Source organism: Meriones unguiculatus, chromosome 3 (genome assembly GCF_030254825.1).
Source record: "Meriones unguiculatus strain TT.TT164.6M chromosome 3, Bangor_MerUng_6.1, whole genome shotgun sequence".
NCBI classification, from domain to species: Eukaryota; Metazoa; Chordata; class Mammalia; order Rodentia; family Muridae; genus Meriones; species Meriones unguiculatus.
In genome coordinates this window covers 60,648,010-60,661,389 of record NC_083351.1, presented here as the reverse complement: position 1 = coordinate 60,661,389, position 13,380 = coordinate 60,648,010, and the positions used below count along the sequence as shown (strand labels likewise).

Here is a 13,380-nt window from a genome sequence, read left to right as displayed (position 1 = left end):
GATCAGGAATCGGCCATGTGGACCACTCCACATCACAATGAGGCTAAGAGTCTACACAGATGCCCTCAACGTAAGAGAGGATCATAGCCAAAGGATGTAGTCTGTGGACACAGACAATAAGGGAGGATGTCAGGCAGGGTATAGTCCAATGTTTGTGGTTTGTTTAAGATGATGAGGGCAATCACAGAATGCTTCTTCTTGGTAAAATATGCATTCAAAGTTATCTAGTAAATATACTTCCACTGTATGTTTTACACATACAAGACTTTTGCAAAGTAGTTAAAGCATTACACAAAGCCAGGCTTACCAGATTCACTGGTAAATTCTTACACACACGTAAGCAAATACGAAGAGCTTCACACAAGCCGTGCAGAGACAGAACAGAAAGTGACCACTGCTTACTTTACAATGGAGTCAACACAACGTTAATATTCAGTTTTGAGAGAAATTGTGTGTGTGTGTGTGTGTGTGTGTGTCCATGTGACCTAGCTATTCTTAGGACAACATCACACTGTTATTAGAAATATAAAGCACAAAGTTCACGTTTGGTGACTACTAAGCATCAACCAATTGCATGGTTTCACATGAATATTCCAGAAGATCCCTGGATTCAGCCATGGGTCTTTCTAGGCACTGTCCCTTGTTACAGAAAAACATCCCAATGAAGGCTCATGCGAGACATGGAACCTCTCTTTCAAGTTTGGGGAAGGGCCAACATCCTCCCAAAGTCCACTGGAGTTTGTCACTGACCTGGCAATACACACGAGATAATGGGGCACTATGACCGCAACACTGTGCTGAATTGATTCTCTGTTTGGGTTTCTGGAATCTCATTCATTCTGTAGAAGAGCTGAAACCATCAGCACAGTGGAGGAGGGGCTCTGCATGTTCCCTCTGTGTCTTCAGTAGATACAAGAGCCAACCCCTGATACTAATAATGGCACTTTGCTGGGCTTGCAGACAGTAGCCTAGGATAGCTGTCCTCTGAGAGGCTCCACCCAAAAGATTGAAACAGATGCTGAGACTCAGGGCCAAACATTGAGCAGAGTGCAGGAAACCTTGTGGAAGAGTTAGCAGAAGGACAGAAGAACCCAGAGAGAACAGGATCTCCACAAGAAGACCAATAGAGCCAACCAACCTGGGCCCAGGGAACTTGTGAAGACTGAAGTGTCAACCAAAGTCCATGTATGGCCTGGACCTAGGCCCCTACATATATGTACCTGATAAGCAGCTCGGTCTTCTTGTGGGTCCCCTATTAAAAGGAGCAGAGAGGCCATCTCTGACAAGAACTTTGTTGCATGTTTTTCCATCACTCCACCCTGGCAGGGCTGCCTTGCCACACCATCCTGGAAGAGGATGCAATTGGTCCTGATGTGACTTGATGTGCTGAGATGGGCTCCCTTTTTCTGAGGGGCAGGGAAAGAGGAATATGGGGAAGAGGGAGAGCAAGTGAGACAGGAAGGAGAGGAAGAAGGAGGTTGCAACTGGGATATAAAGTGAATAAACTAATTACTTTAAAAACACACACAGTAGGCCAGGAGCTGTTCATGGTACAATTCACACCTCCAGCTCAGTCAGGCTCTTGTTGGCCTTCACAACTGAGCTGTAGCAACAGCTGCCAAGAAAGTCAGGGTCTTTGGTGAGAACTTTATTCCAGGAGTAACACTTAAAATAGGGACACAAGGGTGATACAACACAGAAGCTGAGCCTGTAGAACAGATGGCAGTCACTGGCCACCATTGGATACAAATCAGGACCATGAGCAGTTTGGGATCCCTGTGATCTATGGAATCCATATGATCTATGCCTCCCATGTTCCGCCTCCAAAGAGCCTGGGTTCCCACATTCTCAGCTCTGATAGACTAATTAGATATCACCAACTATGGTGTAATACCAGCCATTAATAACAGTATCCCCCACTCCATTTTCTTTAGTGCTCTTTGATGTTGCCCAATGGATTGGTGTGTTTAATTCCATTCTCTGAGGACCACTAATAGTTCATCCTAATACAACTCTGCTTTTCTAGGTTTAGGGAACCCACTCTACATCCTTAAAAGGCTGAAACTTGATATTCAATGACTTAACAGAGCCAGCAGTCACATGAGGAATCTAATAGGTAATGGCAGGGCTGTGCCCTCAGTTGGGGGAATCTCAAGCCATCTGAGAAAGAGGAAATGTGGGTCTATACCATGACTGTGGTCAATTAGTTTCCAAAATCCCATGAAAAGGGGGCACCTGGATTTGAACCAGGGACCTCTTGATCTGCAGTCAAATGCTCTACCCCTGAGCTATACCCCCATTGGTACCATGGTACACAGTTTATAATTTTCATCTGAGTGGTGATCTATTATGACTGACGATAAAGTTAAATTACAGGTGCTCACAGACCCACTCTCCAGAAGCTGCCAGACCTGACTGGTGAGATGCTTCCTCAGCCCTGCATCCTTGCAGCCCATCCTTGAACAGCACCATCAGCCAAGGAAAAGGAGAGGAGCAGCCTGCAGATTGAGAGCCCACTTCACACTGCTGTCCTGGGTTAGCTCCTGAGCTGGCCAGCTATCTTCCACCTGGGACCCCAGACACCCCTCTCTTCCTTCCCTGAAGACAGGGTGGGCTGTCACTCAGTCCTCGCAGTGCCCTAGCTGGCACTTCATCAAGATCCCTCTCTGTCTGGTACAGTCTTACCCTTTGAGGATGAAGCAAGTGAGCAGTGGGCTCTGGAAGGGGGAGAGAAGCTCATGGGGAAACATCCACCCTCCACAGAGAGCTGGTTCTGTGATTGGTCTCCTTAGTTCTGACCACAGGTTCCCAGATAGCCATGTGTGACAGCCTTTTTGGAATTAATGGCAAATTTGGAGTTAATGGCATCTGAGCAGTGGAATTCGGCCTCTTGGCTTTGGCTATTTTCCAAAGTCCAGTTTCTCATAAACTGACCTTGGTGGTCCTACAGCAGACTGTTCTGACCCTGAGAAACTCTGTGCAACCATAATAACCAGACAGCAGGCTCTGTGTAACCTTGAGTGAGCTCTCCTAAGTGTTGACCAAGTAAAGCTCCTGTGTGAGAAACTGCTTGCAGTATTTTGCCTACTTAAGTGTTAACCTGATGTCAATTAATTTGACACCTGGATCAGCATGTAGACTTGGTGTCCTTCTCTGTGTCGCCTGGTCTGTCTGTCTGTCTCTCTCTCTCTCTCTCCCAGCCCTCTCTCAGGTGGTATTCAGGTGTCACTCCTGGCCAGTGACAGATGGAGCTGAAACACCAGGAACCTGAGATGGAGGCAAGTTATAAGGACCACAGGAGCGCGCACAAGGCAACTGACTAAGGTAAAGTCAAGTCGTGGTCAGGGGCAGCGAACTAGTAAGAAGGGATCTATCAGATCCCTTAAAGAGGTGTTTTTTTTTTTTTTTCTTGTTGTTGTTGTTGTTGCCATCTTCCAGTTTATTTATTTACTCTTTCATGACACCAATCTATTTAGGAAAACTTTCACCCTTTTATCTGTATAATTCTTCATTCCTGCTAAATAGCATCACATCATCCCATTCAAGGAAGAAATTACAAAGCATATTTTTTTTTCTGAGCACTGACAATGACTTGAATGCTATTTTAACATTTTTATCTTTTTTTTTATTAATTACAGTTTATTCACTTTGTATCCCCCCCATAAGCTCTTTCCTCCCCTCCCATCACCACCTCCCTCCCCCTTCTTCTCGCTTGCCCCTCCCAAGTCCACTGATAGGGGAGGTCCTCCTCTCCTTCCTTCTGATCTTAGTCTATCAGTAAAACAAAAAGCAACCAAGCACACAACCTTAAATACACAGGTTTTGAATACACAGTGAGTTAGAATAAAACTCCCCAATCCCTTTACTTTGGAAAACTAAAGATTTGCTTAAAAAAATTAAAGCAGCCAAACAGGCAAAAAAAGGTACTTCTAAGGTTATTTCAAATGTTGGTAAAGGAGCTCAAACAGATTTGTGTAATTTGAGAGCAGAAAATAATTTAGGAGCTAGATAGTAAAGATGAAATGGAGTCAAAGAAAAAAAGAAATGGAGTCAAAGAAAGCTGCCATGTCTCAAAATTCAGACTGGCCTCCTGTGCCTTACCCTCAACCCCCATGGTTGCGGGTGGCAAGGGATCACTGCAGGAAGATATAAATGATCTCTGAGAGAAAAATCCAGTTAAAACAGGTTCAATTATTAAATATTTATAATAATAATAACAGTAATAAATAATAATCTTAATGTAACACAAAAGGAGTATTCATTCAGAGTGGACTTCCTTTATGCAACAGTTGGCTTTTGAGAATGTTAATTCAGCCTGTAAAACAGCTATCATTTCCTATCGAACTAAAGCAAACTTAACTGGTTTTATTATACTTTGTGCTGATATTGGGCCGCTCTTGACTATCATACTTAAAATTACAGCTAAATCCAGTAAAAAGAGTTTTATTTGTCTGTTTAAACATGCGGTCATCTTAAACAGTTAATATTTATCTAGGTTATAGATCAAAAGTAATTAAATATATTTTAAAGTTATATTCAAACTGTTGTTTAGAATATATATATGCATATATGTTTATAAGGTCTGTAAACACATATGTTCAAAAGGCAACCATATGATACAATTCTGTCATCTTTGCTATCTGATATGGGTTAAAAAATTATTATAAAATCTTTTAGTTAACATAAATTTTGTTTCCTTTTAGACTAAAAAGACAAGTCTCATTTTAAATTGGTGTTGGTTTTAAAAAATTGGATCGTTTGCACTGGTAAATTTTGAAGTTTGGTTTTGACTTTTAAAATTATTAACATGCTCTATGATTTCACTCCTAAAGAGGATGCTTTGTTTTAATATTGCAAAAACAGGTTTTAAAAAATATTTAAATGTTTAAAAAGCAGGTACCAAGGTTGTTTCTTGTCTTTGTCTTTGTTTTTTGTTTTTTTTCTCTGCCGGCTGTGTGTTTTGTTTTCTGGTTTTGGTTTGCTCCCAAGGTCTGGGGAAGCTTGGAGAGTTTCCAGTTTGGTTGAGGGAATCTGGAGCGTCCTCCAGTTCCCGAGGAGGGGGCCCATGGGGAGGTACACTCCTTCTGGAATCTGTGGGAATCATGTCCGGTTAGGGGCCGGTCAAATCCTGATATTTGGGTATTCTGGTTACTCTAAGGTGGCAATATCAGATTTCTATGTTCCTTATGTATGTGTATGTGTATATGTTTATCTGTGTATGTATGTTTATCTGTAGACTTGGACTAGTGATACTAATATTTTTGGACATGAGACAGTTTAAATCAGCACCTCTGAGTTTGGTCCTGGACCATCGGAGTTAAGTTCTATAAAACATTTTAAAATTTATCAGGTATTTTAAAATAATAACCATTGGGCAGTCTAACAAAGAACTTAAAACAGTTTCTCAACCCCTTGGGGGAGGTCAAAAGACCTTGGTATTTATTTTATTAATTTTGCAAAGTAAAATCAAGCCATACTGTTTGAGCCAATTAAAAAAAACTGCAGTTATTACAATGTATCATATCAGAAAAAAACTATAAAATATGTTGCTCCTCATTTAAAAAGCTGGAGATTCTTCAATGCAAAATGTTTGCTTATGCTCTTTTAAAGAAAAAAAAAAGGACTGCAGCTCCATATAGCGCAGGGTTATACAGGGTTATATTCAGATCATTGTTAACCATTATAGGGCATATACTTCCCTCTAACTCACCATGGAACATGCCCATATTTATAATTAAAAAACTAAGAAATTAGATTATTACAAGATTTTTAAAATTTATAATATTTATATTATAATAATTTATATTATAATAATTATGAAAACATTGCAACCAGGAAAACATTGCAATCACCTGTGGGATTTCTCAAAACACAAGATTATTTTAGATTTAAAGACTATTTTTTTCCATTCCTTTGCATCCTGAGGATTGCCATAGATTTGCTTTTAGTCTCCCTGCTATTATTTTAAGAAACCTATGAAACGTTATCATTGGAGTATGCTGCTACAGGGCATGGCAAATAGTTCTACTTTATGTCAACAATTTGTAGTTAATGCTATTAGTTCAGTACGGAAAAAATGGCCTTCTATTTATATCATTCATTATATGGATGATATTTTATTAGCCTCTCCCATAGCTCAAGATGTTATAGCTTGCTATACAGATCTATTTAAGGCTTTGTCCCAAACAGGATTAAAAATTGCTCCAGAAAAGGTACAAACTAGAGATCCTCATAGTTATTTAGGTTTTAATCTATTTCCTCTGGCTATTAAACATCAGAAAGTACAAATTAGAAAAGATAATTTAAAGACTTTTAATGATTTTCCAAAGTTATTGGGAGATATAAATTGGCTCAGGCCATATTTAAAATTAACTACTGGACAACTCATGCCCTTGTTTAATATTCTTAAAGGGGATACAGCTCCTACCTCCCCCCGAGAATTGACTCCTGAGGCTCGAGGTGCAGTATTGTTAGTGGAAAGGGCTTTAGAAAATCAATTTGTAACGTATTGGGATACAGATACTCCTCTCCTATTACTTGTATTTCAAACACAGTCAATTCCTACTGGATTGTTATGGCAATCTAATCCTCTACTGTGGATCCACTTGTCAGCTAGTCCCAATGAAGTTATTTTGTCTTATTATGAGGCTATTGCCCACGTCATTGTGTTGGGACACACCCAGGCAAGGGCTCACTTTGGAATTGAGCCTTCCAAGATTATTATACCATATAGTAAAGCTCAGACTAATTGGCTTTATGCCAATTCAGATAAATGTTTACTTTCTTTGGCTACAACTAGATAATCATTACCCTTCCAATAAGAGTATTCAATTTTTTACTTTACATCCTGTTCTTTTTCCTATCATAGTTAATAATAAACCTTTAAAATGTTTGCTCTATTTTTTCTGATGGTAATGCTAAAGAAAAAGCTGGCCATACTGTTAATAGACAAAAAGTTATTTTTCAAGTTCCAGGGTTATCTGCTCAACTTGCAAATTTGATGGCTATCCATGCAGTTTTACAACATTTTTCTGAGCCTTTTAATTTGGTTACTGATAGTGCTTATATTGCTCAAGCTATTCCTAAGCTAAAACAGCAAGCCACATTCTTTCTACCACTTGGGCTAGTCAAATGTTTGCTCATATTCAAGGACTTATTCAGGCTCATCGTAATCCTTTTGCTATTATTCATGTTAGAGCCCATTCTGGTCATCCTGGACCTCTTGCTTTATGTAACCAGACTATTGATAAAGCCTTAATAACCTTAGCTCAAGAAACACCTATACAAAAAGCTCAATTGGCTCATAAATTACATCATCTTAATAGTCACTCTTTACATTTAACTTATGGCTTAACCAAAAAAACAAGCCAAAAAACTTGTTAAAAAATTATAACAATTGTGATGTTTTCTATCCAGCACCTCATATTGGGGTTAACCCCTGAGAGCTGACACCAGGTCAGCTATAGCCAATGGATGTGACTCATTTTATCAAATTCTACAAATTAAAATTTATTCATGTAACAATTAATACCTGTACAAGATTTATTTTTGCTACCTTCATTGTAGAGAAGCTGTATGCCATATTATAGATCATTGTTTGGCTGCATTTTCTGTTCTTGGCATGCCACACCAAATTAAGACTGATAATGGAACAGCTTATACCAACAAGCCCTTTCATTTTTTGGAAAAATTTAAATATTAAGTATGTAACATGCTTATAATCCTATGGGCCAAGGCATGGTTAAACATGCCCATGCCACCATTAAGATATATTTACAAAAGACAAAAAAGGGGGAATTATGTCCTCCTTGTTCATCCAGAACTCAATTTAAATTTTTTAACTTTGGACAAACATGGCTGCTCCAAAGCTCAAGCTCATCTGTAGGACCAGGGTACCTGCTGTTGCCCAAGCAGCCACTCTGCTTGCCTGAGCCACGCCCCACAGCCAAGTCTCCTGGCTCAGGTCTGCAGCCCTGAGAGGCCACCAAAAGAGCCCTCAGCCAAAAGAGCCCTGACAGTATGCTGCATTGCCGAGGGTCTCTCTCTCCTGAATACTTATCAGAGAGCTGTGATATTTGGCTGTGGAGAAGACCTTCTCCCACAACCCCAGCTGGAAACCATTGTTCCAGGGAGAAGCAGAGCCACACCAACTAATGGAGAACAAGTCTCACTGAGGCTCTGCTTCAGGTGAATGTGGTAAGTTAACTACCAAAATCATACATAAGCAAGGGGGCATGTGGATTCTAGCAAATGCCCTGCCCCTGAGCTATACCCCTACTGATAGGTAAGATGGCATCTCATTAGCACTTCTTCAACCTGGGCACCGCGCTCAGGCTTGTGATGTGTTTATGATTTAATGCTTGCTGTCATGATCTTGAAGCTGAGAAGAGTTCTCTATTGAAGTCTATCCTCCAGCCTTCTCCTCTCCAACCTCAGGTAGTCTACTCCAATGTTCTGTCTATGTTTGGGTGAGTTAAACACATCAGCTTTGCACCTAGAAAAGACACTTATCCAGGATGTTTCCCTTAAGTTCACTCAGTGTCCAAGAAATAAGCTGCTGGTTCTGGTTCTTCAATGGCCCAAAGCTATAGCTCAGAGAACACCTCATGAGGGTGCTCAGTAGTTTAATGCATCCTTTATTCACGCAATAAACACTCATGGAGCTTATGAATAATCTTGTCCCTGTCATCCATTTTGAGGACAACAGGGAAAGGTGAATCCTTGTTCTGTTACCGCAGAGTCTTAGAATAAATGGGAGACAATTCAGGAATCAGTCTGTTCTCAGAAGGTGCAGGAGCTGAATCACAGACAGGAGGAGCTGGAAGTGAGGAGCACCTGTCTGAAGCCTAGGGGAGGCTTTCCTGAGAGATGAAAGACAGGGCTGCCTGATGCTAATTCTACTCCAAGCCTCCTCTATCCTCAATTTCCTGGAGTGAGTGAGCCATGGGGTCACATTCAGAGAGGAAAGTCCATGGCACAACTGTGACTATGACCAGAATGGAACTCAGTGTATAGCAAACAGGTGAAGCATGAGTAAATCCAGTACACAAGTAAATAAAAATTGGCGCATAATGGGCACCATGTAGGACAAGTGACAATGTCGGCAACAGGAGTTCTATTTGGTTCTTGTTGAACCAGAAAGACAATAAACTACATGAAGACAACTTACTATCTGGCATGTAAAAGAAATCCTAGGAAGGGGGCACCTGGATTTGAACCAGGGACCTCTTGATCTGCAGTCAAATGCTCTACCCCTGAGCTATACCCCCACCTGTTATTAATGTTTCATTGGGAACTCAGAACCTGCATGGCCACTCCCTGCCTGTTAACTTCTGGCATGTGCACTTGCCAGTGCTCTGCCATCATCTGCTTCCTCCTGTGAGGCCCAGTCGTGAGCTGCCTCTGCACATCTGACTGCCAAGTCCTCACGAATGGGTGGCATTCTCCTGCCTTAGATCCTAGGGGAGGCAGGGGCATTCAGTTCAGGAGGTTCAGCTGGTGCTGTTTCAGCCTCCTTCAGCCCAATTAGAGGGGCCATATGCAAAACACTGGCTGCTTAGCTGACCTTTGTAGGTGAATGGGAGACAGGAGTGGACAGCAGGGAAGCTTCTCTGTCCACTGAGAGGTCCTTGTTCAGACTCTCTAGGAGAGACCCAGGGTCTTCTGTGTCTCTAGCACACTCTGTGGGCAGTTCTGACAAACACACTCTTTGGAGTTATGCTTTTTCTTTTCTGCCTTTCCATGCAGTAGATGTGGAAGAAAAAGACAAGGATTGAGGAGAAGCAAAACACTCCTGCCTAATAACCAAGTCAATGCACCGTCTACATATATGACAAAGACATCTGGAGACCATGATCACCGAAGCATGACACAGGACAATGTTTGATGACATGTGATCATCAGGTGACAGAGTCTTAGAGAGGAGTTTGATTGACATGAAGTTCCTGAGCCTTGTCCTTGAACCTACATCGACTCCCTCATTATCACAGGTCACTGCACTGACTCACAGGGACGTAGTTTACTTGGCCACATCACAACTCCAATGTGCCAGAGGACCTGACCCACATCCTTCACTCTGGACTCTATCATACTTGGACTCACCACGTCCTTCACTGTAGACCTATCAGGGGACACCATGAATGCCCCCAGGTCCAGCACACTGCAGTTTCTGCCCAGCATCTGTGAACTTCAGTGGGAGAATCAATGTGCAGGGCTAGAGTCCTGTTCTGCTTCCCTCCTGTGCTTTTGCCTCCAAATTCCCCAACCTCATTGTCTTCTTCCCACCCCACTCTGGCTTTCTGCACATTCTTGGACTGGGAATCTTTTCTGTGGCTTTTTACCCTGTGCTTGGCTGCCTTACCATTTTCTGGTCCTAAATTTGAAAGAAATCTCTAAATCTGAGAATCTTTAATCCCATGCTTGCCCCAAACCATCAAATTAGCATCAGCAGGGATGCTAATTTGGTTAGTTACAAAGACTGGCCATTTGAACAGTCAGAGGTCAGAATTATAGAATGTATTGAATTGGAACCAGGAATCTGCCATGAGGACCCCTCCATATCACAATGAGGCTAAGAGTCTATACAGATGCCAAGGACATAATAGAGGACCATAGTGAAAGGATGTAGTCCATGGACACAGACAACAACGGAGGATGTCAGGCAGGGTATAGTCCAATGTTTGTGGTTTGTATAAGATGATGAGGGCAATCACAGAATGCTTCTTCTTGGTAAAATATGCATTCAAAGTTTATCTAGTAAATATACTTCCACTGCATGTTTTACACATACAAGACTTTTGCAACATAGTTAAAGCATTACACAACACCATGCTTACGAGCCTCCCTGGTGAATTCATACACGAGGAAGCAAATAACAAGAGGTTCACACAAGCCTTGCAGAGACAGAACAGAAAGTGACCACTGCTTACTTTACAATGCAGTCAGCACAACTGTAATAATCAGTTTTGAGAGAAACTGTGTGTGTGTGTTTGTTCCATGTGACCTAGCTATTCTTAGAACAACATCACACTTTTATTAGAAATATAAAGCACACAGTTCACATTTGGTGACTACTAAGCATCAACCCACTGCATGGTTTCACATGAATATTCCAGAAGATCCCTGGATTCAGCCATGGGTCTTTCTCTTGTTACAGAAAAACATCCCAATGAAGGCTCATGTGAGACATGGAATTTTTCTTTCAAGTTTGTGGAAGGGCCAACATCCTCCCAAAGTCCACTGGAGTTTGTCACTGACCTGACAATACACACGAGATAATGGGGCACTATGACCGCAACACTGTGCTGAATTGATTCTGTGTTTGATTTTCTGGAATCTCATTCACCCTGTAGAAGAGCTGAAACCATCAGCACAGTGGAGGAGGGGCTCTGCATGTTCCCTCTGTATCTTCAGTAGATACAGAGAGTCAACCCCTGATACTAATAACGGCACTCTGCTGGGCTTGCAGACAGGATCCTAGGATAGCTGTCCTCTGAGAGGCTCCACCCAGCAACAGATTGAAAAAGATGCTGAGATTCAAGGTCCAGCATTGAGCAGAGTGTAGGAAGCCTTGTGGAAGAGGTGGGAGAAGGACAGAAGATCCAGAAAGAACAGAATCTCAACGAGAAGACCAACAGAGCCAACCAACCTGGGCCAGGGGAGCTTGTGAAGACTGAAGTGCCAACCAAAGTCCATGTATGGCCTGGACCTAGGCCCCTACATATATGTACCTGATAAGCAGCTTGGTCTTCATGTGGGTCCCCTATTAAAAGGGGGAGAGGTCATTGCGACAAGGACTTTGTTGCATGCTTTTTCATTACTCTCCCCTGGCAGGGCTGCCTTGCCACACCATCCTGGAAGAGGATGCTCTTGGTCCTGATGTGACTTGATGTGCTGAGATGGGCTCCCTTTTTCTAAGGTGCATGGAAAGAAGAATATGGGGAATAGGGAGAGAAAGTGAGACAGGAAGGAGAGGAAGAAGGAGGTTGCAACTGGGATATAAAGTGAATAAACTAATTACTTTAAAAACACACACAGTAGGCATTGGTGCTGTCCATGGTACAATGCACACCTCCAGCTCAGTCGGGCTCCACAGGGCCCTGCACACTGAGCTGTGGCCACAGCTACCAAGAAAGTCAGGGTCTTTGGTGAGAACTTTATTCCAGGAGTAACAGTTAAAATAGGGACACAAGGGTGATACAACACAGATGCTGAGCCTGTAGAACAGACGGCAGTCACTAGCCACCATTGGATACAAATCAGGACCATGAGCAGTTTGGGATCCCTGTGATCTATGAAATCCACATGATCTATGGCTCCCATGTTCCCCTTCCAAAGAGCCTGGGTTCCCACTTTCCCAGCTCTGATGGACTAATTAGATATCATCAATTATGAAAATTACACCAATTGTGCAATACCAGCCATTAATAACAGTATCCCCCACTCCATTTTCTTTAGTGTTCTTTGATGTTGTCCAATGGATCGGTGTGTTTAATTCCATACTCTGAAGAGTACTAAAAGTTCAACCCTGTTTTTCTAGGTTTAAGGAACTCACTCTACATCCTAAAAATCCTGAAACTTGAAATTCAACGACCTAACAGAGCCAGCAGTCACATGAGGAATCTCATAGGTAATGGCAGGGCTGTGTCCTCAGTGGGGGGAATCTCAAACCGTCTGAGAAAGAGGAAATGTGTGTCTATACCATGACTGTGGTCAATTAGTTTCTAAAAATCACATGAAAAGGGGGCACCTGGATTTGAACCAGGGACCTCTTGATCTGCAGTCAAATGCTCTACCCCTGAGCTATACCCCCATTGGTACCAGTGTACACAGTTAATAATTTTCATCTGAGTGGTGATCTATTATGACTGACGATAAAGTTAAATTACAGGTGCTCACAAACTCACTCTCCAGAAGCTGCCAGACCTGACTGGTGAGATGTTTCCTCAGCCCTGCATCCTTGCAGCCCATCCTTGAACAGCATCATCAGCTAAGGAACAGGACAGGAGTAGGCTGCAGACCCTAAGCCCACTTCACACTGCTGTCCTGGGTTAGTTCCTGAGCTGGCCAGCTACCTTCCACCTGGGCCCCCAGACATCCCTCTCTTCCTTCCCTGAAGACAGCTTGGGCTGTCACTCAGAAGTTCTCACAGTGCCCTAGCTGGCACTTCATCAAGATCCCTGTCTGTCTGGTACAGTCTTTAGCCGCTGAGATGAAGCAAGTGAGCAGTGAGCTCTGGAAGCTGGAGAGAAGCTCATGGGAAAACATTCACCCTACACAGAGAGCTGGTTCTGTGATTGGTCTCCTTAGTTTTGACCACAGGTTCCCAGAGAGCCATGGGGGGAGATATTTTATGGTTAGCCTTTCCTTTCTGGTCCCTGG

The 13,380-nt window shown here is 42.4% G+C and overlaps 1 protein-coding gene and 3 non-coding genes across 4 annotated transcripts in view; all 4 read right to left on the bottom strand.

Annotated features, from left to right (window-relative positions):
* Znf746 (zinc finger protein 746) overlaps positions 1–13,380 on the bottom strand; it is a 249,107-nt gene that overhangs the window by 176,002 nt on the left and 59,725 nt on the right. The gene's annotated exons all lie outside the window — the stretch shown is intronic.
* On the bottom strand, positions 2,227–2,298 carry Trnac-gca (transfer RNA cysteine (anticodon GCA)). The gene has a single exon. It is a non-coding gene; the product is annotated as a tRNA-Cys (tRNA).
* Trnac-gca (transfer RNA cysteine (anticodon GCA)) lies at positions 9,198–9,269 on the bottom strand. The gene has a single exon. It is a non-coding gene; the product is annotated as a tRNA-Cys (tRNA).
* Positions 12,740–12,811, bottom strand: Trnac-gca (transfer RNA cysteine (anticodon GCA)). The gene has a single exon. It is a non-coding gene; the product is annotated as a tRNA-Cys (tRNA).